Source organism: Rhipicephalus sanguineus, chromosome 9 (genome assembly GCF_013339695.2).
Source record: "Rhipicephalus sanguineus isolate Rsan-2018 chromosome 9, BIME_Rsan_1.4, whole genome shotgun sequence".
Classification (NCBI taxonomy): domain Eukaryota; kingdom Metazoa; phylum Arthropoda; class Arachnida; order Ixodida; family Ixodidae; genus Rhipicephalus; species Rhipicephalus sanguineus.
Window position 1 is genome coordinate 33,343,851 of NC_051184.2, and position 23,501 is coordinate 33,367,351.

The following is a 23,501-nucleotide window of genomic DNA, read 5'->3' on the forward strand; positions in this document are numbered from 1 at the left end:
AGCGCAATGTTGGCACAACGTCCTTCGCTAAAGCTTCTTGTCAGCCTCTAGCCCCCCCCCCCCCCCCCCCTTCCGCACAAGCCTTCTACATACAGCGGTATCTTCAAATCCCGCATATCGGCTTAAAGAGGAGCCGGTGACGCTTTGAGCTATCCGGCGCTGCTTTTCGCATATAGAAGGCGGATATGTACACCTATTCCAGCGGACAGGGCTGTCACATGGCCTCAAAGCTGAAGCGTCCGGTACTTCGAAAGAACCTGACTTGGCCCTCGGACAGGGGCGCAGGAAGTCGGAGTTGGAGATGTTGGAAGGTCAGAATCCTCGGTGCAAGTGCACCCGGAAGTTGCAAAAGAACAATTATTTACCTTTGAGGCCGCACAGAGTGAATCATACTTCTTCGTACGCCCTTTGACTCATCGTTCGAACGTATTCTATTGCTAGATTTATCGATCGCCAGAACGAGCTCCCCCTCTTCATGCCCAGAAGAGGCGGCAGCTGCACGCATTGTTTCAGGCACGCTGCGGGGAACTGTCCATTGTCGCATTTTCTGCGACTTACATGTACAGACGGGTCCACTGTTAAAGGGAACACTCGAATGAGCAACTTTCATTTTGTTGGCCCCCTAACGGCTAGTGGATGCGGAAAGATTGTTCCGTGCACGTTACTAGTCTATCATGAGGGTTCGGAACTGTCAACTAGCAGTAGTGTTATGCAGATCTAAACCACTATGCTTTTGCAGGAGAGCGAAATCCGGAGATACCCGAAACGCAAGAGCTAGTGCGAAAAACCTAAAGGAAGGCAGGCTGGAACGGGACAGAGTGCCGCGCTGTCCTGACCTGTCCCAATCTTTTTTTTTTTGTTACCTATAGTTTTTAAGCGCTAGCAACTACTACATCAGAAAAAATGCATGAACCGGCACGCGCTCACTTTGTTCTCTTATTCATCAGCTTCGCTCCGGCAACAGGTGCGCCGATTTGTCCGGCCATGGAATGCAATAACGATCACGGGCGAGTACGCTACGTGACTGAAAATCACGTACCATCACGTAACAACTAGTCACGTGACTAAAATCACGTGACATGTTCCCGCCCAAAACCACGTAACACGTGCGTAGTGATGGGGAACCGACCGAAACCGGAGAAGGATACCCAAGCCTAACCATATCTTAGTTCTACTAGCAAAAGCTTAGCATCTCTAGCAACAGCTTGGCATCACTAGCAAAAACTATGAAAAATCTGGGTCGAACACTAGCTATGCTGTTGGTTCCAACCTTGCGCCACTAGTGCAAACTGCACTTTTTTTGTCTTTTCTTGCTCTTTTTTTTTTTTTTGTAGCATCTCGCTTCTGTCCTCTTCTAATACCCCTTCCACCAGCACAGGGTAGCCAGCCGGTCTAGGAACCAGCTAACCTCCCTGTCTTTCCGCTTGTTTCTTCCTTGTTTATTATTATTATTTTTTTTTTTTTTCAGAATCACCCGCGCAGCAAAATTTCAATATCCGCGACAGCCAACTCGCCACTATAAGTGATTTCGAATGAAGGAAAGAAGGGTCATTGATCAAGGGCGATTTTTTGGTTACACGCAACTCCATGAAACTAACACATGTGCACAATGAAGTCAAGGAAGAAAGTATAGGGAAAGTGTTAATAAGATTTCGAAGGAAAACACGCGACCTGAGGAGGACTATACATCGCGTCCAAACCACTGGATTCGGTGTAGAGCTATTTTTTCTTCATCTCTGCTGCCCGTAGACAACGAACGTTGAGCCACGTTTCTGCATAGTAGGGAGAAAAAAAATAAATAACGCGATATACCGACAAGTTCTCGCCGGCCTATATAGGCCTCAACGACTGCGCAGGTGCGTGCAAAACCGCCTATTTAATACTTACAACTTCGCGGCGCCATGAATGGAAGAACCAGTCTTAACGTCCTTAATCACCATAATGAACGCACTTCCGTGGCGGCGATAGCGATAGTTAAGCCGCAGGGCGTTACCGGAATATACAGCCTGCGCGCGCGCGCGCGCACCCCTTTTTTCATGACTCCGAAAAACAACCGTTCAGTGCCGATCAGGCGACCATAGAGTTCACCGACGAACGACGCCGCGGCCCGCGTGCGAGTTATATACCGACCCATTCACATCCTAGCTCCTCAAGAGGGTCACGCCAGCCTAGTGAACGCCCGGCGTCTTCCGATGAGTCCTGTACAGTTCGCGCGCGCAAGAAACCGCGGCGCATAGCATGCGCCCGGCGAGGTGGGAACGAAAGCGCCGCGCTGGGCGGCCCCTGCGGGCCAGAAGGGGCGCGGCCCAAAAATTATCGCCAGATAAATCGACTGCCCACCGACTCATTTATCAAGCGCGCCACGCTGGGACCGTGAACGCGGCCGCTGCCACCTATACAGGCAAGGGCGCGAGTTTACCAGACCGGAGGGCGAAGAGTTATCGCGCGCTAAGACGGCAGGAAAAAAGAAAGGGGGGAAGATCGCAGGGCCCCGGAAGTGGTTGCTACTCATAAGGAAGAGTGAGATTCCGCGTTGTGTTTGTATGTACGATGTACGTTTGTTTTGTGTGTGTGTGTGTGTGTGTGTGTGTGTGTGTGTGTGTGTGTGTGTGTGTGTGTGTGTGTGTGTGTGTGTGTGTGTGTGTGTGTGTGTGTGTGTGTGTGTGTGTGTGTGTGTGTGTGTGTGTGTGTGTGTGTGTGTGTGTGTGTGCGCATGTAAAACTGCGTCAAACCCACGTACGCACTTGCCCTTGAACTACGCGTCGCGTCGACGACGGCTTGCGATCGTTTTCAATTTGCCATCGCGGCGCGGCGCTACGCGGTCGCCGAATGATTAAAGTCCCTGGAGGCATGATAAGCGATTGTGACCGAGCGCTCGGTCGCCGTTTACAGGAAGATAACGGCACCGACTCGTCAATACGCTTTGAGTTGTTCAGCTCTCACGGCCATTGAAAGAAGGAGGAGGGGGGGCACTCCACAGGCGCCAGGGCTACTAAAGGTAATGTACCCTTCCCCTGTAGTTTCCTGAGTCTCTTTAATCAGAATGCCGCCTCCGCTACCGGGAATCAAACCCTCCACCTAGTACCGACCAGCAGCAATACGCAATGAGCCAATCAGTCAACGAGGACGGTAGGCGATCACTTAAAGACAGCCGACATCTTTCAAATTAGAAGCTATTTGGGATTCCAACTCCGATTCGATGTTACACTTCTGAAAAGAGTTGCATTCGACAACCTGTTTAGAAAAGATTTTTACAAGAGATTACTCGAACCACCCCTTCGTTTTATAGAAATAGTCGGAGTAGCGAGAGACGTCGCTCGTTAGCATATATATAAGTAGCTGCACTAAAGGGAAGTGAGTTCTGTGCAGTACAGACAGTTACAGGTTATACTTGCGGGAATACGCAGGCATCGCCGTGAAGCTGCCCCTTCCAATCCTTACTAAAGAGCACGTCGATGTCATAAACACTATACTTTTACTTTTAATGAATACCTATATCTGAAATTTCTCCCGGTGTACTTTTGTGCAAGACAACGCACAGGTGTTCTTTTTTACTTTCCCATATTGCCGCTGTCCGATTCGTCGGTGCGGTGCTGGTCACGGTAGCAGACCTCTGTATTTACGAGTGTAAAAAAAAAAAAAGAAACATGTACACAGAATCGACCCTTCGATGGATAACGAACTAAATAGTGCTAGATGAATTTGGGAAAAGATCCAGTGAGCAAACACTCTCATTTGAAGAAACAGCCATAGTTCCGGTTTCGGCACGAACTGTCCCGTTGCTTTTGCCTAAAACGCCAAGTAACCCTTCAAAATGCAAAAATAAAGGAAATACAATAGCCAATATCAAATGAAATAATCGTCGTATGTATACAGTCACCACGGAAAATGATTAGCACAAGTGACGATTGGCCGGAACGGTCGCTTGTGCTACTATTTTTTTCTGCGGTGACTATCCCTACGGAATATCTTTAGAATGCATCTAATTGCCGCCATCTTAGTACGTTAAAGATGTGATATTGTGTCTGTAACGACTAAGTACACGGAGCACAGTAGATTCGAACGCACGACAGCGGTCGTACAGATGCTATCGGCGTTTCATTACCTCGTAGATTTGACGTCACGGCACAACGAGTGAGAAATCATTCGTCTAAATGCCAAGATGGCGGCGTTCGTGAATCAAAAATAAAGAAAAAATCGTCTACACAGCCAGAAGAGAACTGAAACGTTTCGCCCAAGTAAGAAGCTGTTCGGGCGATGTACATATCCACCTCCGGATTTAAACGACGACGCTCGCTTTAATGCGCACTCCATTAGCCCGGGCAGCTATGCGCGACGTCACTGAAGAAACAAGAAAAGACGGATGACACCAATCTTCGCGGAGCGACCTTGATTGCGCTAATATAACCCCCTCACGCGCTGCGGCGCAAGGAGGCCTAAAAGGAAATAAAGAAAAACGAAGGAGCAAGTACTGCGTAGGTGACAAATCTCATCTCCCCCCCCCTCCCCCCTCCCCTTCCCCCCTGGGGGTCTTTTGGGGAAGGCGAAATAGAAAGCAGCGAGCAATCACGTGGGTAGTAGCTTGCGCCCCCCCCCCCAAAAAAAAAAATAAACAAAAGGAATGCACAGGACTTGTAGGATGCAGCGAAACAGAAAACAAGCTAGTCGCGGGTGCTGGGCAACTCCCTTACAGCGCCGGTCACAACCTCCCCCCCCCCCTTTCTTTTTTCCGCTCTCTCTCTCTCCTCGTACTTCGCCAGCACTGCTGGCCACGCGTGCTCGCCCAACTACTCACTCACTCGCTCACTCACTCTCTCGTACTCGATCCAAGAGCGCGCGCCAACGCTTGGCTCATTACACGGGGACCACCCATGCTAAAGCGCTGATCGATTGACAGGACATTTACCACCTCAAGCGCGCGCGCGTACACAGGGCTGACGCGAGCTTGTACCCTCCCCCTTTCCTTCTTCGATAACGTATTATAGCGAATGCCCGAGAAGGCGGCGTGCGGGAGAGGAGGCAAAGGTGGTGCCATAAGGGGTGAGGTTAGAAACCGTGCAGAGGTGAGCAACCACCACTGCACGTGCGTGATTAACAGCTACCATCACCACGGGGGTTTCTTTTCGGTTCGATCTGCACTTCCTGGGAAACCGAACGATGCTTATACGGGTATCCATAGGGTGGGCGCGCATCATTTCATCGATGAGTTCGCGCTTACCGTCGCACCAGCGGGGGAGATGCGGCGTTTTGCAGGGAGTTAAGAGTATCGCATCTGTATGGTCCAAGCTGAGCACCGTGCTAACCATGTAGCTGAAGAATAAGGCGTGATCGCCAGATGCAGAACCCTCATTTAGCAAAGCACTATACTAGACAAGCGACATCAATAGTGGGCACTTATCACTCAGCGGGTTAGGATAACGTGGGCGGTGCCACTCACAATCAGTTCACGGGGCTGTCCACAACCCCCACCGCCGTGCTGGTTCGATGAAACTAAGAACCGGAGCGTGTCGACGAGTGGATGACCGCGTCAAGGAGAACGTTTTGGTTCAGAGAGTAAAGAGTACCTTGTTAACTCGAATCATACAAGCTTTTTCTACGCCCCTTAGTACGTCCATGCTGTGAGATATACAGAAAGCAGTAGGAGTGTTTCCGAAGCCCAGCAAATGTTGCACGCTTAAATCACATATGCACATCCCACGCTAACCCCAGCTAACCGTGCGCTAAGCTCCTGCCGAACGGTCTTAGTTCCATCCTCTTTCTAACTCTTCGCGTCAGAAGTTTAAAAACCTAGCCCCATCCTAACCCAGCCTAAACAATCCCAACCTATAACCCAAACCTATACGCCAGCCGAACCTAACTGTTTCATAATCTCGCTAACTTTTCCTGTGGCCTCCAGTGGCGCTGACGTTAAACACATCTATACAGTATATATGCGGCACTCAATCCCGTCTCTCCGATTAAGTCACCCGACACGTACAGCCATCGTAAATGTCAACGTTAATTCTAAAATAAACTAACAGTTGTGCGTTTTTTGCATTACCCATCGAACCCCTTCGTTGACAGCAATGCGCCATCGAAAAATATTCACGACGCTCAGAATCCGCAACCCTGCAGTTGTATGTAAAACCGCCCACAACCCATACGTTTCCAAATAAGAACGGGTCTCTACCGGAAATCTCAACAACCGTTTCGCATCGTACAAACGACTGGCGGCATGACCGCGATGCATGGACCACACATGCGTACAGCTATGGCATTTATAGAGTGCACTTTCGTATGCACGGACGAGGGTGGGTGTTTTTCGGGGACGGGACCATTATTAAAAGGGATTATGGGTCGCTATATAGTCTAATCTCTCGCTCACGCGGCTCTTTCGAGCTTGATAATGGTTGAGAGCGGCTCAAAAAGCCCTTTTTTCCGCGGATCTGCAAAAGTTAATGCCGGAACTGAAATCTCCGAGCATAAATGGAAAAGGGGGGAAGAGGAGGGGGGGGGGATCTCGGCTGTATATACGTGCAAAACCCTCGCGAAGTTTTGGAAAGAATTCAAACAACGTGGAGAGCGGACTCTGAGCGTTTCCTTCCTGTATATAGCTAATGTATGTATACGCGTGCCGTTTGCATAGCTTTCAAAGAAAGTGAAGCCGAGGATAACAATACAGCGCGGAATACGCATACTGACGGCGTTAGCTATAGTTAAACTCAACCTCTTGCTCAGCAGCTGACCCGAAGGTCGCGGGTTCGATCCAAGCCGCGGCGGTGTTCCTCTAGCATTTCGATGGAGGCGAAATGCTAGAGGAACACCAGCTGGTAGAAACTTCCGCAGCCCTCCAGTATACGGCGTGCCTCATAATCATATCGTGGTCTTCGCACGTAATTAGCCCCGAGATTATCTATCTATCTATCTATCTATCTATCTATCTATCTATCTATCTATCTATCTATCTATCTATCTATCTATCTATCTATCTATCTATCTATCTATCTATCTATCTATCTATCTATCTATCTATCTATCTATCTATCTATCTATCTATCTATCTATCTACTATCTATCTATCTATCTATCTATCTAGCTATCTATCTATCTATCTATCTATCTATCTATCTATCTATCTATCTATCTATCTATCTATCTATCTATCTATCTATCTATCTATCTATCTATCTATCTATCTATCTATCTATCTATCTATCTATCTATCTATCTATCTATCTATCTATCTATCTATCTATCTATCTATCTATCTATCTATCTATCTATCTATCTATCTATCTATCTATCTATCTATCTCTATCTATCTATCTATCTATCTATCTATCTATCTATCTATCTATCTATCTATCTATCTGTCTGTCTGTCTCTGTCTGTCTGTCTGTCTGTCTGTCTCTCTTCTGTCTCCTCTCTCTCTCTCTCTCTCTCTCTCTCTCTTATTACTTGCATATCGCCTTTCTAGCAATGCGTTAGCGATTAAGAGAACCAGCAACCTCGCGCTTGTCAGACAAGCACAACGCGACAGTGTGCCTGATCCACCCAAATAGCTGGTATACGAGTAGTTTACTTCGTCCTCAAAGACCGTCGAGGTTTTTCAATAGTTCGGCGAAGCTGCAAATCAAATTTCGCAGGCAGGGCGAGTAATTAGGCAGTCCCACACAGGTGGCGTCCACGTCAGCGACGTATAGATCGGGGCCCGAGCGCTTGATTTCACTGTCCGCGTCAGAACAATAGCGCGCACGCCCGCGCTTCACTCTATGAGAACAAAAGGCTGAACTGTGCATTGAGCAGAGAGCATAGCGCTTGCCTCTGCACGCTGACGGCGCAGCGACCAGCTTCCACAGTCTACTCAAATAAGGTGTTTATTTTCATTTTTCTATCGTTACTTCTCTCTCTTTATCTCTCGCTCGATATCGTGAGGCGAATGCCGCATGAACTCGGCTAACTAGCCATACCACTATTTTACAGAAAATACTTAGAGTACATCTCATGGGTCCGCTCAATGGGATTTCCCCGCAAAAGGTTCGCTCGGCTCCTGTCGACATGGGCCAATCAAAGTTCACGGAATGACTTTCTTCTTTTCCGTGCAACGTCCATGTGTATTATGGGGACGTTGGCAGTTCACACTACTTAACCTTCCCGAAGGGACTGTGGTATTGGTGCTACATCAGGCTACTTAAGCCTTTGTCAACTCCCCTAAGAAAATATGAGATGGTTGCGTCAATGAAGGTTAGTTAACTGTGTGTACATAGGCGTGCGGAGGGATCTCTATGAGGGGGGGAGGGGGGTTGTTTCAACACAGCCCACCCCCCTCTGCGCGACACTCTCCCACTAAGGCCCCCATGATCAGCACGCAGTGCAATGACGTGGAATCAAGGGGAGGGAGTCCCCCCTCCCCCCCGGTGCGCACGCCTATGTGTGATTGGAAATATTAAGCACCAAAAACATTTCTTCAGTTGCAATCTAGGATACATGAGACAGAGATTTGTTTACAGAACGGCAGTATATGAGGGAGTAGCCACTGCGGATTAGTTCTGCACCTGATTTGGCTTCCTGTACCCGTTCTAAGAAGGAACGGTCGTTTTTAGAACGGGTACACGAACACCAGCCCTGGTCATTCATTCAATGTGCCTGCCGTCGTAAAACAATAACATTGCGTGGCTTTAGCCACAGCTCATTTAAAAACGCTTTCGTGCGGTGAGAAGACTGCGCCATATGTATACCACACGAGCGAGCGCAGATATTACGCGAGTGTATACGGCAACTCCAGGCTTCCTACCCAAATAAACACAGCGGGACAGATCGAGAGCAGCGCATTTCCCGGACATCAGCCGACGGCTTCGCCCCGGGCTAACTGGAGGGGGTGTACGAAAAGAAAATAAAGAAAAAGGTGCCGCTCGCATTCAGAGAGGCCCCCGCACCGTGCCAACCTGCGTGCGTAGACAAAAGCTTGCATCGGGCACAATGCCATAGCGAGAACACAGCCCGACTACAGCAGCTGTCAAAACAGCCGCCAGCTTTGTAAGGATCTGGCTATGCTATCCCTTTTCTTCCCTAAAAACAGCCTCTCTAACAGATTCAGCAACAAGTCGTTCTAACGTGACCGGCTATTGTATACAATAGCGAGGTAAACACGCGGGAACACGCATTTGCAGTTTCCCGCGCTTAGTTGTACAACCGTTCAACTGATTCGAAGGCAGATGCAGCGTATAGCTAAGGTTACATTCAGAAAATAAAATGAAATAATAAAAGCGAGTCCCACATCGTCGCAATTAGCTGACAACGAGGGATCATCGCTTTCTGCTTTTTAGCATGATCATACTTGTAAAATCAGCGCGAACAAATATGCATTGTTTCCAACACTTCTCTACTTTAACATGATCCTTTTCCACGCGCTTTCATTACGCTCTTGATGCGACTATAGAAATAGGGCCGTGTACTGTGGTCGCTGAGCAGCTTCCATGATTACATACACCCAGGGTTCGACAAAAGCAGCGCTCCTCATTCTTCGGGGCTCAAGAGTGCCTTAGGTTGTGCTACAGAAGATTTTGCAGTAGGACGCCAGAACACACTTCCCTCCGCATCCCGCATTCACTTTCGCAAGTGCTCCATTTTTTATTACAGCAGTTTCGTCGGTCGTCGTACTCCACCCACACCTGTTGTGCCCATTCCTGTAGTATTCATGCCTTCTTACCGCTTCACACGGAGCTTCACAGTGCACATCGGCAACAGTGAACACTGAATCACCGACAGACAAGTTGTCAGAAGACAAACCAATCATCATAGTGCTTCAGTCCCTGTTAGACAGGGTTAGCGTGTTTGTTGGCAAACTGACATCACCACACGCTCAGTCCTTACAACAGGTACCGGATGTCCTATGTCTAGTATATTTGCAAGCCTTCAGTAGGCACCATGAATCGACTATCTACAGTCCAGTACTATGGAACGCAGCAGTGCTGTTTAAGCTCGCGCAAATTTTTTGTATGCGCTTTCTATCCCCCTTTCTTTTCATTCCTTAATCCCTTTCCCCCAACGCACGATACCAAACCGGAAGTGCGTCTGGTTGACTTGGCCTTCCTGCCTTTCCTTCCTCTTATTCCTCCTCTTCCTTCTTTCCGAATCAGCTTTGCCTTCTTTCGCCATTGCTCGATTCGACATTTCCCTTTTATCCCTATTGCATTTCCCCAGACGCTGTGACCGTCCATGCCTATGCTCTCGTCCCTACAAGAGCGCCTATAACCATTCCGCCTTTCCCCGTGTTCTTTGCATCAATTCCCCCCCCCCCTCCACCCCCCTTCCCCAACCTTCGGCATTCTTTCTGCGAGCACAGTCGGTACGCCCGACAAACACCGCCTGACCGCCTGAAGGTGCCGAAAGAAAGCATTCGAAGTCTGGAATTGAGGCGGTGCTTGAGCAGCGATCTTCCAACAGCCTGCCGGTCGCAGGTCTTGCGACGCCCTTTCTCTTGATGCGTTACCGTCGCCTCTTCCTTCGCCAAATCAGCTTTGCCTTCTTTCGCCATTCCTCGATTCGACAGTTTTCTGCTCCCCTTTCCATTTCAGACCGCTGTGGCCCATGCCTATGCTCTCGTCCCTACAAGAGCGCCAATCATTCTGCCTTTCCCCATGTTCTTAGCATCAACACCTCCACTCCCCCCCCCCCTCCAGTCCCCTCTCTGTCGAGAGAGAAACTTCTTCGGAATTCTTTCCGCGAGCACAGTCGGTACGCCCGACAAACACGGCCTGAGGGCGCCGAGTGAGCCTGTTTACTTAAAATTCCCGCGTCGAGGCTTTTCTACATGCCGAAAGAAAGCGTTCGAAGACACAAATCTTCAAAGGGAGTAAACGGGAAAGAATAAGAATTGAAGGGATGAGGCGGTGCTGGTGAGCAGTGATTCGATCGGGGAAAGAAAATGTTATTCCAACAGCATGTTTGCCGGTCGCAGGACTTGCGACGCTCTTTGCTCTTGATGCGTCAAACCACTGGACCCACAGCGGTCCCTGCCGTGTAAGATAAGAACGTCGCCAATACAAGAGAAGACAAGCAGCGCTTACCCAGCATTCGTATGAGAGTGAAGGCAACAGAATGCTATCGTCTGTCGTGCTTTCCAAACAAGGTTGCGCACATATTTACCACACACACACACACCCACACACACACACACACACACACACACACACACACACACACACACACACACACACACACACACACACACACAAAAAGAATGGCGGCTTTAAATTATTGAAAACAGTTTTCATTAGAGAAAGTGAACCGCCGAGATAACGATCTCTGGACCCCTGGCGTGACAAACTAGAATACGTCAATATAAATAAACACATAATAAATCTAGATTTACTCAGACATGTATACATGTAGGGTGTTTCAAAAAATTTCTCCGAAAAACCCTAAAAAATAAAGGAAATTCTCACTCGGTGCCTTTTCAATTACTTTTTCTGTGGCGACGGACATCTTAATGTGACTAGATACAACAATTACAGCAGCAATAAATATATTTGATTAATTAACTTCTCTTAATTAGTGGAAACAGGCAATCGGGTCAAATGGGGTGAATTGGAGCACTTCCTGCCGATTGCCGCTTTGAGCCGATTGCCGCTTTGAGGTTTCCGAAAAGCGTAAGCTGATAATTTCATCCCAGTGATGAAATCTGACCAATCTGACCCGGCTCCTGCAGACTGCCAGAAGTGGCTAGCGGACCGGGCCATCAGAGCTTCGGGAAAGCCAATGGTATATGCCCCGAACTGAGGGCCCGTCATGAGTTCCTCAGAATTTTGCTAGATAATGTTTTCGTCGTGGCCATTATCATCATCACACTCAACCCCATCATCTGTGCAAAGTTGGCCTATTTCAATAAAACCGACCCACTTTCTGTTTAGCATGAGTACGTATAAGGCCTTGAACTCAAATTTACCTCTAGGCACCCGTCGTCGCAATAAACAATAAAACGTACCGCTTAAGATGCCTCATCAAACGCTAAAATTGACCTCCGCCGGCGGCGTGAACACGAGTGATACAAAGAAACGTCATCCCGTGATGACGTCGCCATATGACATCATCATGCCGTCAGAGATCGCCAAAAGTTGTGAGGTCATCAAGACGCATGTGATGGCGTCTTCATGTCTCTACAGATCGCCGAAAGTAGTGATGTCATCGTGACGTCACATCATGACGTCATAATATGGCATCGTCGCTTGATCGAAGGTCATCACTTGGTCACGGAGCCAGTGCAAAACCACGTGAGGTGCAGAAAGCTTCCAGTGCCGCCAATCCCGAAGGCAGCGCAAAACCGCATTGGGCGCAGCTTTCGGAAGGGGTACGGAGTGGGAGGATCAATACATCGACTGATAAGAAAGAGAAGAAGATGGCTTTCGCCTTCGAGTCGTCTTAGGCTAACGCATAAGGAACCCTGTGAGTTTTTAGCACCGGCCATACATCCAGACATCGAACGCAAGACACCGCCGCTCACCGTCCACTATTCATATATAAAAGGCGGGAGATAAAGAGGGAGAGAAAGCGAAAAGATGCGACTGCACGAAATCCCAGCTTCACTGCAACCTCCTGATAAACGACCAGCAGATTTAAACCTTGTCCAAATTCAATTTCGCTAATTTGGTGTCCCGAAGAGCGGCTCCTTCTCGACACTTCCCTCTCGTCTTATCACGTCAAAGCGAAGAAGAAAAGAGGAACGCTCTCTGTGCGACTAAATAAACGACATTTCCGATCCATTTCGCCGAGAAATATAATATTTGTCTCTCTCGAAGCGCATGGGGAAGGGGGGGGGGGGGAAGGGACGCCGTTAGCATAAAGATAGCGGGGAACTGGCACCGCGCCAAAGGAAAATTTAATCGATCCACTTATTCCTATTCATTTTACGTCAACGCTATCGGAAGCTGCTTCCGTCTTCTCGCGCGTTGAGAGCACTCTCGCTGGCCGGCTCATCGATTCGCCTACACATAGCCGCCTTCTTTGACTCATCTTTATGCGAATGTCCGGGATATATTCCCCTTTCCATTACCTAATGCAGATATGCCGACGACGACAACTCCTTGAGTGCGTGTGTGTGTGTGGGGGGGGGGGTAATTTATACCGCGGCCGTCCGCTTTTGTCTTCCACACGCGCCGCGCGCAGCATGTCCGAAAAACAAGCTCCGTTCCTCCGCGCGCAGACAGCACGCAAACCGAAATGGGGAGACTGCGTCCCTCACCCCACCACGTTCCTTTAATCCTTGCTTCCTTTCGTCCCTATTTCGCTTATTAACATGCCGCTCCACGCTCTCCCGAAAGTCATTCGCGTCCACAGACGCGCCAAACGGGACGGAGGGCACAGATTGGACCGACTGCGGTTCGTGTCGGGAACACCAGCCGGGAGAAAGACTCGAATACGTACTGACCGACCCAGTCGCATCCGTGATCGCTTTCTAACGCGATTTGGTGCCTCACTCTCATCCCTACCACCCCAATCTTCCCTCCGCCCTGTAGCTGAGTCCCCATGCAGCACCGAGTAAGAAGGGAGAGCTCCCTGCCCCAACACGAAGACTCGCCGCGACAAGTTCCCGCTCCCTACGATGACCCTTTTGTTTTCCCTAAAGCCGTCCGGAACTCATTCCCAGGGCCTCTAACGACGGGTCGAGTGTCCCTTCCATACCAAGTGCCGAGGTTCCCCCAGCCATCCCGAAAAGAGGAAGAAGATCCCGCGCGTTTGTCCGCGTGCTCGAGCTGGGCGATTGCACGCCAGCCTGCCTGCCTGCTTGCCTTTCCCGAAAGATCCCCACGCATGGCAGGGGTTTGCAGAAAGCTTTGTCATCCAGCGATGGGGAACATCGAGTCAAACGCGCACCGCGCTCTCACAACGCCTTCCTTTTCGGCTGCCGCGCAACACGCCACGGGGGGCTTTTCCGGGGGGGCCCACATTTGTCGTCGGCCTGTCAAAAGGGAAGAGATTCGAAACTCTAAGGAACGAAACAAAAAGGAGGTCTAATGCAAGAAGGATAAAAGAGACCGACGTCGCGTCGTCGTCGGTTCCCTAAAGCTTCGACGAGCGTAAATCGAACTTTCTTCCTCTCGCTCCTTTCCATAGAAGCGCGAGGCCACTGACTTCCTTTTTCTTTTCCACGGGAAGACGCCGCTGCGCTCATCCCGTATCTTGTTTCCACCGCTCACTCTATCTCCACCTCTCACACCCTATATATACACCCTTGTGTTCTCCGGAATACGGCCTCCGATATCCAGTTTCCAAGCTCCATCGTCCGAGACATCGTCCCTTGTCCACTGTCATTTCCAAAAGAGGGAGGATCCGTTCCCTTCCTTCCACTTGCTCCCGAACGATCCCTATAGCGCTCCCGCGACTCCCTTTTTTGCACATGTATAGCGGGCTAGTGTGTTCTACATCTTTTGTTCCTCCCTTGGCGAGAAGAACGACGTCGCTCTCGATACCTCGGAGAGATTGCGTGCGCTGTCAAATCGCTATGTGTGCATTTGCTTTCGAATGAAGCCGACTGAGAAGAAAAAAATAGTGGGGAGGCACAAATGCGATATGAACAGACAAGCGAATGAGACAGCCTCTAACGCCCGGACGCAGAGAAGTGAGCGCGACTTGCGCCCGTTACATCCCCTTTTCTTTATTCCTGCTGCCTTGCGGTGGTCGGTCAACGATAGACAACTGCCGTGTGCGGTGGTACAGTAGCGGCCTCCCCCGCGCTCTCGAAAACGACCCAAGTCGTCAGCAGTCGCGCCGGCTGCGGGTCGGCGCGTTCGTTTTGATGTCGCTACCACACTGGGGGCGGTGACGGAGGTGTGTGTGTGTGTGTCGGGGGGGGGGGGGCGACGACGACAAGGGGGTGCACAAGAGGGGGGGGGGTGTAATGGTACGTTTGCTCGCTGTGCCGCGCCGAAGATTGGAGCGTCGAAAACGGAGGACTACTGGGTCGGTGGTGACCGGTGACGCAGAGCAGCGATCACATCCATCGGCGACAGCGCGGTCGTCCGGAGACGGTTTGACGATGGTACGTTTGTTCTATAGAGGCCGGCACAATTCGAAACCCACGGGAGACCTCTTGGAGTGCATAGTGGCTATCAATGCGTCAACTGGTAGGCCCCCGATTTGGTTGTCGTAGACTATAACCGATCGATTGATAACGCGAACGCAACTATTCTCCAAGCACGGATCCAAAAAAAAAAGGAGTTGGGGGAAAACAAAAACACCAGATTTTTCAAATAAGAAAGAGTTCAGTCAGAACACATATACAGGGTGCCCCAGCTTACTCTAGCCAGAGTTTAAAAACATGCCGAAGCACTCTATGACGACGCGACCAAATACATGTTGCTGACTACTGCATGGAGTAGGTAACACTATTTTTTTATATTCTTCTTAATTGCTCAATTAGGCCAGATTAACTGCCTAACTTCTAAAGCAACTAAGCTGGGCAAGAAATTTTAATTAGAAATTAGTAAATCGGCTTGGAAGTCTATTATTGTTATATACTCTATCTATTATTAAGTGTTCCTCTGCTTCCTGTAGAATGCCCGCGAAACACAAAGAAATGTCACGTGACATGCCCGCTTGCGCGCTGTAATTGCAGTGCTCCATAACGTTATCTGCGGTGTTGGTGCACTGGTAACGTGCTACCATTCGTCACGCCTGCCAGTCATTTGATCATGACACGTGGATTCGTTTGACATGCCTGCCGTTCAAGCAGCATCTTGTGGCTTTTAGTTTCGGACCGCTCAATTTCGATGTATCACGGCGCGAATAGGTAAAACGTCATTCATTCATAGCACGCACAGTCACAACACACCCGTACCGACTTAATACGTGGGACGTACGAAGAGGTCGCGAGGGCATGGCTCGCGCAGTGCTGCACTATACGCTGGCACTCAAGCAAACGAAAGCTGCAGCCTTCTCCGTTGCTTCTTAGCCGTCGCGATTACGTGCAGACCGTGGTACAAGAAGGAGAACAAGAACGAGAACAAGAGAGCGAACACGCGCAACACAAGTCGCGGTGCCACATCGCTTATGTTATACACCGCGTCCTCGGCTTTAGCCGGAAGGAGAAAGACAGCTCACTGCGCGTGCTATGAACGGTCGTCTTGCGCACGTTACCAAGAGGTGCCAAGACGGAGTCCCCCCCCCCATCAAAGTCGGCGCTGTGTCTAAAGACCCGGCGGTACCGACGTGCGGAGGCTTGGATGCTACGGAAGAGCCCCTTCCCTCTCCATTATCACGCCCTTTCCCAATGGCCGGCGCGTAAAAAGGCGCCTAATGAGGCACGCTTCAAGGGCTCGCACAACAGGTGTCGCTCCATTTGCATGACAAAAGCCGGGGCGCGCCTTCGCTCGCCCCCCCTCCGACACGAACGTCGCTGCCGACGGCGACCCCTGGTGAGCGAGCGAAAGAGCACCGCGCTGTCCCGCCAGATCCGTATCTCCAGATCTCTAGAGCGCGCGGGGCACCTCTCTCAGATACCGCATTTACGTGCGTAAGCCCTCCCCACCAAGATTACAGCTCCAGAAAGAGAGTTGCGCCATAGGACAATTACATCAAGGCGTATTAAGGCTGGTCTGAGGCAGCACGATTCTCTTCTGAATGCTCACGCGGCGCCCACCCAAGCGCCTAATGCTGACCGCTCAATTCCCCGTTGAGCCAGCCGGCTGCCTTCTTTCTTTCCTTTTTAAATCGGTACATGAATGAGCTCAAGTAATAGGTAACACGTAAGCGATAGTCAGACCCCGCATCGCAAATGACACGGAGTACAAGTTTTCTAGTTGATCGCCAGTTTGTATAGCGGCTACAACCCATTCTGCAGTACAACAGCAACTGCGTCACTGTACGCGTTGTTCGCAGTAACCTCGCGCCGCGAATCTCCTACGATCCGCGTTCTACTAACATCTCGATCGGAAACGAATAAAAGTGCAAGTCTTAAGCCCCCGAATACGGTACCTCTATCGCTCTCGACCCCCCCCCCCCCTCTCTCTCTTCTCAGGGACTTCATCCTCGCATCTTTCTCCGCCATTTAAAAGGACCGCTTTTGGCTTCTGCACTTGTCTAAGCACGCGTGTGTGGCGGATGTTCTTTCCACTTGTGTATCTCTGCTAGATCTCTCTCTCTCTCTAACGCGCTGTGGTATGCCGTCCCTCTCTTCGTGTATTGCTGCCTCCCTCCCTCTCGCTCGCTTGGCGTCAACAATGACCCTTTGGACAACCTGTACCCCACCTTCTGAACATGCTTACCCTCCCCCACTAATCTTCATCCGCCTCCTCGTCGTTCAGCCATTCTCCTCACCCACGGTCGCAAAGAGAAGTGGCCACTCCGAGGGTCAGCGATGTCGGACCGGCAGCGGATTACTCAATTTGGGTTCTCCACGACGGCGGCAAAGCTAAACGCGGGCAACAAACACCTCGCGAATAAAAAGAGAGGGTCGCTTGCCTTAAACTGCGTTAGTGTGCATACGTGGAGTACTCTTTCTCTTTTACTTTATGCTTTTATTTGCTGCAATTTGCAACGGCAGCGAGTCATTATAGAGGACGAGGAAACAGAGAGTCGACTTGAATGAAACAGTGGCTACCATGAGCCGGAGGCGGCGCGAATGCTTTCAACGCCACGGGAACACCTCGGCAATGCGACACTGCAATAGGCGAGGGAATGCAAGAACTATAGCCCATTCCGCAGGGCTGACCGAGAAAACTCGCAGGGTACCTAATGCATTAGATCGCCTAAGACGACTCGAAGGCGAAAGCCGTTTGCTTCTTTTTATTCTCAGTCGATGTACTGATCCCCCCCCCCTCTCCCTCCGAAAGCTTTCTGGACCTAACGTGGTTTTGCGCTGCCTCGAAGATCGGAGGCATGCAAGCATTCTGCACCTCCCCTGGCTCTGCACTGCCTCTGTGATCGGCCCACCTTCTGACCAAGAGACGATGTCCTGTGGTGAGGTCATCATGTGACATGACGTTATGTGACGTAACAAATTTTGGCGATCTGTGACGTCGTATGGTGACGTCATCACGCGATGATCTTTTTTGCATCAATCATGTTGACGCCGACGGTCAACTTTCGCGTTTGATGACGCATCTAAGGCTTTCGCCTTAAAAAGAGCTCACATCATATAACTTAACGAATTTCCGATGATTTGCATCCTACACCCTGCGGCCCGCGCAGAATGGCTAAATCAAAGAATATCAATAAAACGTAATAATGAGTACGATGTAACCACTAAGACAAGCGTCATCAGAACAATTTTGATGTATAGCGCCCAACGATACGCGGACACGGGGATTCGTACGTGTCTTCTCGTGGCCGCGTTTCATTGCGAGCTGCATCGAAGTTGTTCCATTAAGAACCTTCTTTTCCTGCTGTAATAAGAAGTCGTTGGACAAGGAATGCCGCTGGTGCCGACGTTTTCGACAATCTATACGCATCCGACCTACATAACGCACGAGCGGCCGGGATGTTTCAGAAGAGCAACGAGTCCCGCCCGCCGCCGCCGCATATGCTGTGCGCCCGGCTGTTAATTGGCCTCCCGCCTTGCGCAGCCGGTTTTTTCCCCAGCGGCCCGCACTCAGTCAGGCAGAACAGACACAAATGCCGCCGCAGCAACAGCAGCAACAGCACTCTCGGGAATTCCTCTTCCTGTGTCGATTTCAATCCCGCCCCGGCGATGCATTCACGCGAACAAGCGTTGCATTGTTACAGCCGGCGAACTGCCGGATCAAATTGATAATTTAAATTACGAAATCACTATGCCTAAAGTTCCGTTGTCACAGCCGACGATGCTTCTGATAAAGTTAACAAACGAAGTTACGAAATTAACAGGTGATGCTTTCCGTCTCGTTTAGCTTTCACTTTCACTACTTGAAGACCCCGCATGAGTGCATTGCGTATGAATGGTGGGATATGGCAAATCATTTCTACGGAAGCTCACAAGGTATACCAACGTTTACGACAGGCATCATCATCATTATCATCAACATCAGAGTGTGCCACCCACCCGTATCATCAACAGCAGCAGTAAGCTCTACGAAAGCTCACAAGGTGGAGAAACGTTCACGACAGGAACGATTATCATCACCTGCAGGAAGTGCCACCCACCCGTACATAGCGCGAAGCAATACAAAGGCAAATCATTACCGATTTCTCAGACGGAAAATGCTTCCCAGTTGACGAACACTTCGTCCTGATTTGGGTTTCGAACCCAGAACCAACGCACTGTATGGATTTAATTTTTTAGCTTCTTGCTACACGAACAGGCGGTAGACAACCTTCACTTTTCAATGGGTTGGATCACAACGATTTGTTAACGAATAAAATATTACAGTTAAGGCACAAGATACCCAAATGAAATCTTGCGAACGCAGATGAACGGGCGATGGCAACTACAACTGCGCGGGCAAAAATAAATAAATAAATAAAAACAAGAAAATAATTCGTGAATGTTGGATGATCGCGTTTACAATTAACGAGTGAACGACCCCCATTGGTTTCATGCTGAATTTTTGCGGACAATGGGTCGTGTACCGAGACAATACCTCTCGGCGACAGTGTCGCTTTGCGTGACGTAGAATCTTGCGTGTCCAATGAGAGAATGAGAGACGAGTGCGCACCAATCAGCGCGCACTGAAAGCTATATTATGGTTATATCTGCAACTCAGGATACGGCAAACATTAGTTGTTGTTGTTTTTCTTTTTTTTTTCAGTGTGGGTGGATGTTTATGTTTAAGTATATATGTAGCCGAATTTCCTCTATGTGTTTTGTAACTATGTATGAATGCCGTTCTTTCCGTAACATGTCCCATTCGAATACGCAGATCATATGAGTAATTGCAAAATGCAAATTCGCTGTTCCCTCTCATTCGGCGCTCAAGATTAACAGCATGAGTTCGTGTGTTGTTTGCCTCCATCATGACAGAAAAAGAAGACAAATTAGCGCTGTCACATTCCAAGAAGTCGGTTATAAAAAACGAATATTACACATTGAATGTGGTGAATGCAAGAGGTTCAGTTTATATGAATTGCGTTGTTTGCATAGAAGGTGAAACAAGTTGTTTCGTTATGTCCTGGCTCAGTTTGCGTTGTATTTCCTTAAAAAATTGTGTGGGGTTATCGTTCTAATTAACATGTTCTTTGCTCTTTATTTGTATTTGAATAACTTTCAACTAGCCTCGGGCTAGGAGCCAACACACGCCAAGACAATACAGTTCTGTAACGGTGCACTGAATTTAAATCAAAGCCAAATTAAAAAAAAAAACATTAAGTAGTGCCAAATGACCTTGCAGGAGTTCAGAAACCCTGAGGTGAACCTGGAGTTTCCGCCGGAGAGGTCGCTTCTAGGATATCTCTCCATGCAACGAAATTGCAAGGAAGCTCTACCGCTGGATATGCTTGCACAGGAGAATATGCTAAGGTTAAAACAAGTGTGTAATGAAAATACAAGCAAAGGTCTTTCAACGCCAAAACATTTATGATCGAAGAGTGGATGGAGGTCACTGGCCTTCACGGTACGGTTCCACGTAACACAGTTCCTGGTGGCGAGGTTCGGGTCACCTAACCTAACCCCTTTCAATGGCAGGGTTCGCAGAAACTACGCATAATGGATGCACGCGTACGCGCACACTCATTCAAGTAACGTATAATAAAGTAAAGCCTACCACGGGACGGACAAACGTACGATGACGGACGCGGGAGGTAACGTGAAGCGTAGTCAACGTGAAAGAAGAAATAAACCAGCAAAAGGCACTGCGTTACGCAGCTAGCGTGACGTAATGCCCCAAGTCCAAGCGGAGCCTGGTCTGGCCGTAGGCAAGTGAGACGCACCTTGAAGCCATTCCCTTCCTTTTTTTTTCTTTTTTTCCTTCGTAGTATCGGCCCAATAAGTGACCACCAAGAGTGCTTATTGGTCGAGGAGGCTTCTTCGATTGCGCTGCCGCTGGCCTACACGCTCCGAGCACGGAGGAGGAAGAAGTTAGGAGGGAGCATTGCCCAATGACACTGAAGCCTACGGTGTCCGCCCAACACGTGATCAAAACGTCAGAGCGTGCGGTAGGTTTCAGTACCACGGGCTGAATTCTGCTTTGAACCTCCACCGTGAGCAGGCCACTCTGCGCTGGACTATATCGCACTTCGGTTAAAAGCTACCGGACGCCAAACTCCAAAGTATCGCCTCGCCAAATCTCACTTCTAGCGTGATCTTGACGCAGAAAGTCACGTGTTGGGCCTAAACTTCGCTTCACGGAGCGTTCGCCCATAAAGGCCGGCAGCGTGACGTAATGCTCCCTCCCGAGTTTTCAAAGCTAAAGCCTTAGATGCAAAAAATTATCACGTTATTACGTCACCATATTACGTCATAATGACGTCACAGATCGCCCACATCCGTGACGTCATCATGACTCACTATGACATCAAATAGCATGACGTCACATGGTGCAGTCATCACACGACACCGTCGCTCGATCAAAGGTGGGCCGATCACGGAGGCAGTGCAAACCAAGTGAGGTGCGGAAAGCTTGCCATTCCTCAGATCCTGGAGGCTGTACAGAACCACGTTAGGTTCATAAAGCTATAGGAAGGTGGGGGGAGGATCAACACATCCACTGAGAATGGCTTTCGAATTCGAGTCGTCCTAGGTGAATGAATAAGGGACGCTATGAGTTGTGAGGACCGAGTACGGAGAGAGAGATAGAGAGAATTAGAAAGAAAGAGAAGGTAAAGGGGAAAAGATAGAAGGCGAAAGAACGACTGCCGAGAGAGAGAGAGAGAGACAGCAAGAGAGAAAGAAAAAGAGAGAAAGAAAGGGAAGAAAGAGGAAGAAAATAGATAGAAAGACAAAGAAAGAAATAGACAGAAGAAAACCGAGATCAAGATAGAAAGAGAAAGAAAAGGGAAGCGAGAAATAGACAGAAAAGAGAAAGACAAGAAAGAGAAAAAAGATAGAAATAGCAAGAAAGAAATAGATATAGAGAGAAATAAATTAATAAAAAGAAACATGGACAAAAAGAGAGAAAGAGAAAAATAAAGAAAAGCCAGGAAGGCGCTAGCTCCGCTGTTTGCTTCAACCTTGCACCAGCAGTGCTAGCTGCACCAATTTTTACATATCATCATCAGACTGACTACGCCCGCTGCAGGGCAAAGGCCTCTCCCGTGTTCCGCCAATCAACCCGGTCCTGTGCTTGCTGCTGCCAGGTTATACCTACAAACTTCTTAATCTCATCTGCCCACCTAATTGTCTGTCTCCCCTTTGCGCGTTTGCCTTCTCTTGGAATCCAGTCAGTTACTCTTCATGACCAGCGGTTATCTTGCCTACGCGCTACATGCTCTGCCCATGCTATCCATGCCTATTTCTTCTTGATTTCGACTAAGATGTGCTTAACACCCGTTTGTTCTCTGACCCACTCTACTCTATTTTCCTTTACACTGCTCGCTGCGTCGTCCTCAGTTTAAGTTGAACCCTCTTTGCATTCAACTTAAAACTGAGGACGACTTTTATACATCTTACGTTAAAAGAGACAAGCTATATAAGATTTTTTTCGCAGTACTACTCGCTCACGATTTTAGGTGGTGGTGAAGCTTGGTGAAAAAATTGAAGAAAGTTCAGGAGGATCGTAGAGCGTTTGAGGTGGTCGCTTACCGTAAGATTCACGCATTTTTCAAGCAGTTACTCGGCTCCATTGTGAAGTGAGAGCACCCACCTTCACAGCGCAGCTGTTATTCTCGAGGTTTGTCGTGTGTCGTAGAGAGAAAATCGCCATCATTACGAATCGGCGCGCGCGCTCTTCATCCTCTTCTTTATCGCGGTCCTCTTCACCGCCTTCCTCTTCGTCCTCTTCTGCTTCGCTGCCAGAACACGTGCGCTGATTTGTCCGCCGTGGGATGCAATAACTCTGATGGGCGAGAGAAGGAATACAGAGAGAGAGAGAGAAAGAAAGCAAGGAAAATTCTTGGCGAGGCGAGATTCGAACCCACGTACCCACGACCCGAAGGCGAGCGTCGTATACCACACGGCTATCCGGGCACGCAAGCAGAGCATAGCATAGCGTTAATTGAATATTATAGTAAAGCAAGCGGGGTGGAAAGGGAAGTGAGGAGGAGGGGAGAACGAGTATACGAAAAGAGAGAGAGAAAATATATATATATATATATATATATATATATATATATATATATATATATATATATATATATATATATATATATATATATATATATATAAAGAAAGGGGGAATGAGAGATAAAGATAGGAAAAAAGCAAGCGTAGCTATGTATAGTGTAGTATAGTATAGTATAGTATAGTATAGTATAGTATAGTATAGTATAGTATAGTACAGCAAGGAGTGGGAAAGAGAGAGGTGAGAGGGTCAAAGCCCAGCTAGCCTAGACAAGCCAGGACCAGCTAGGTGCCCACCATGCTTTGTTGTGCCCCAGCCGTGCGCGACTTGGTGCAAGCTGCGCGAACTTTTTTTATTATTATTTTTCTTGTTCTTCAATGGCTCTGACGTGCTGTC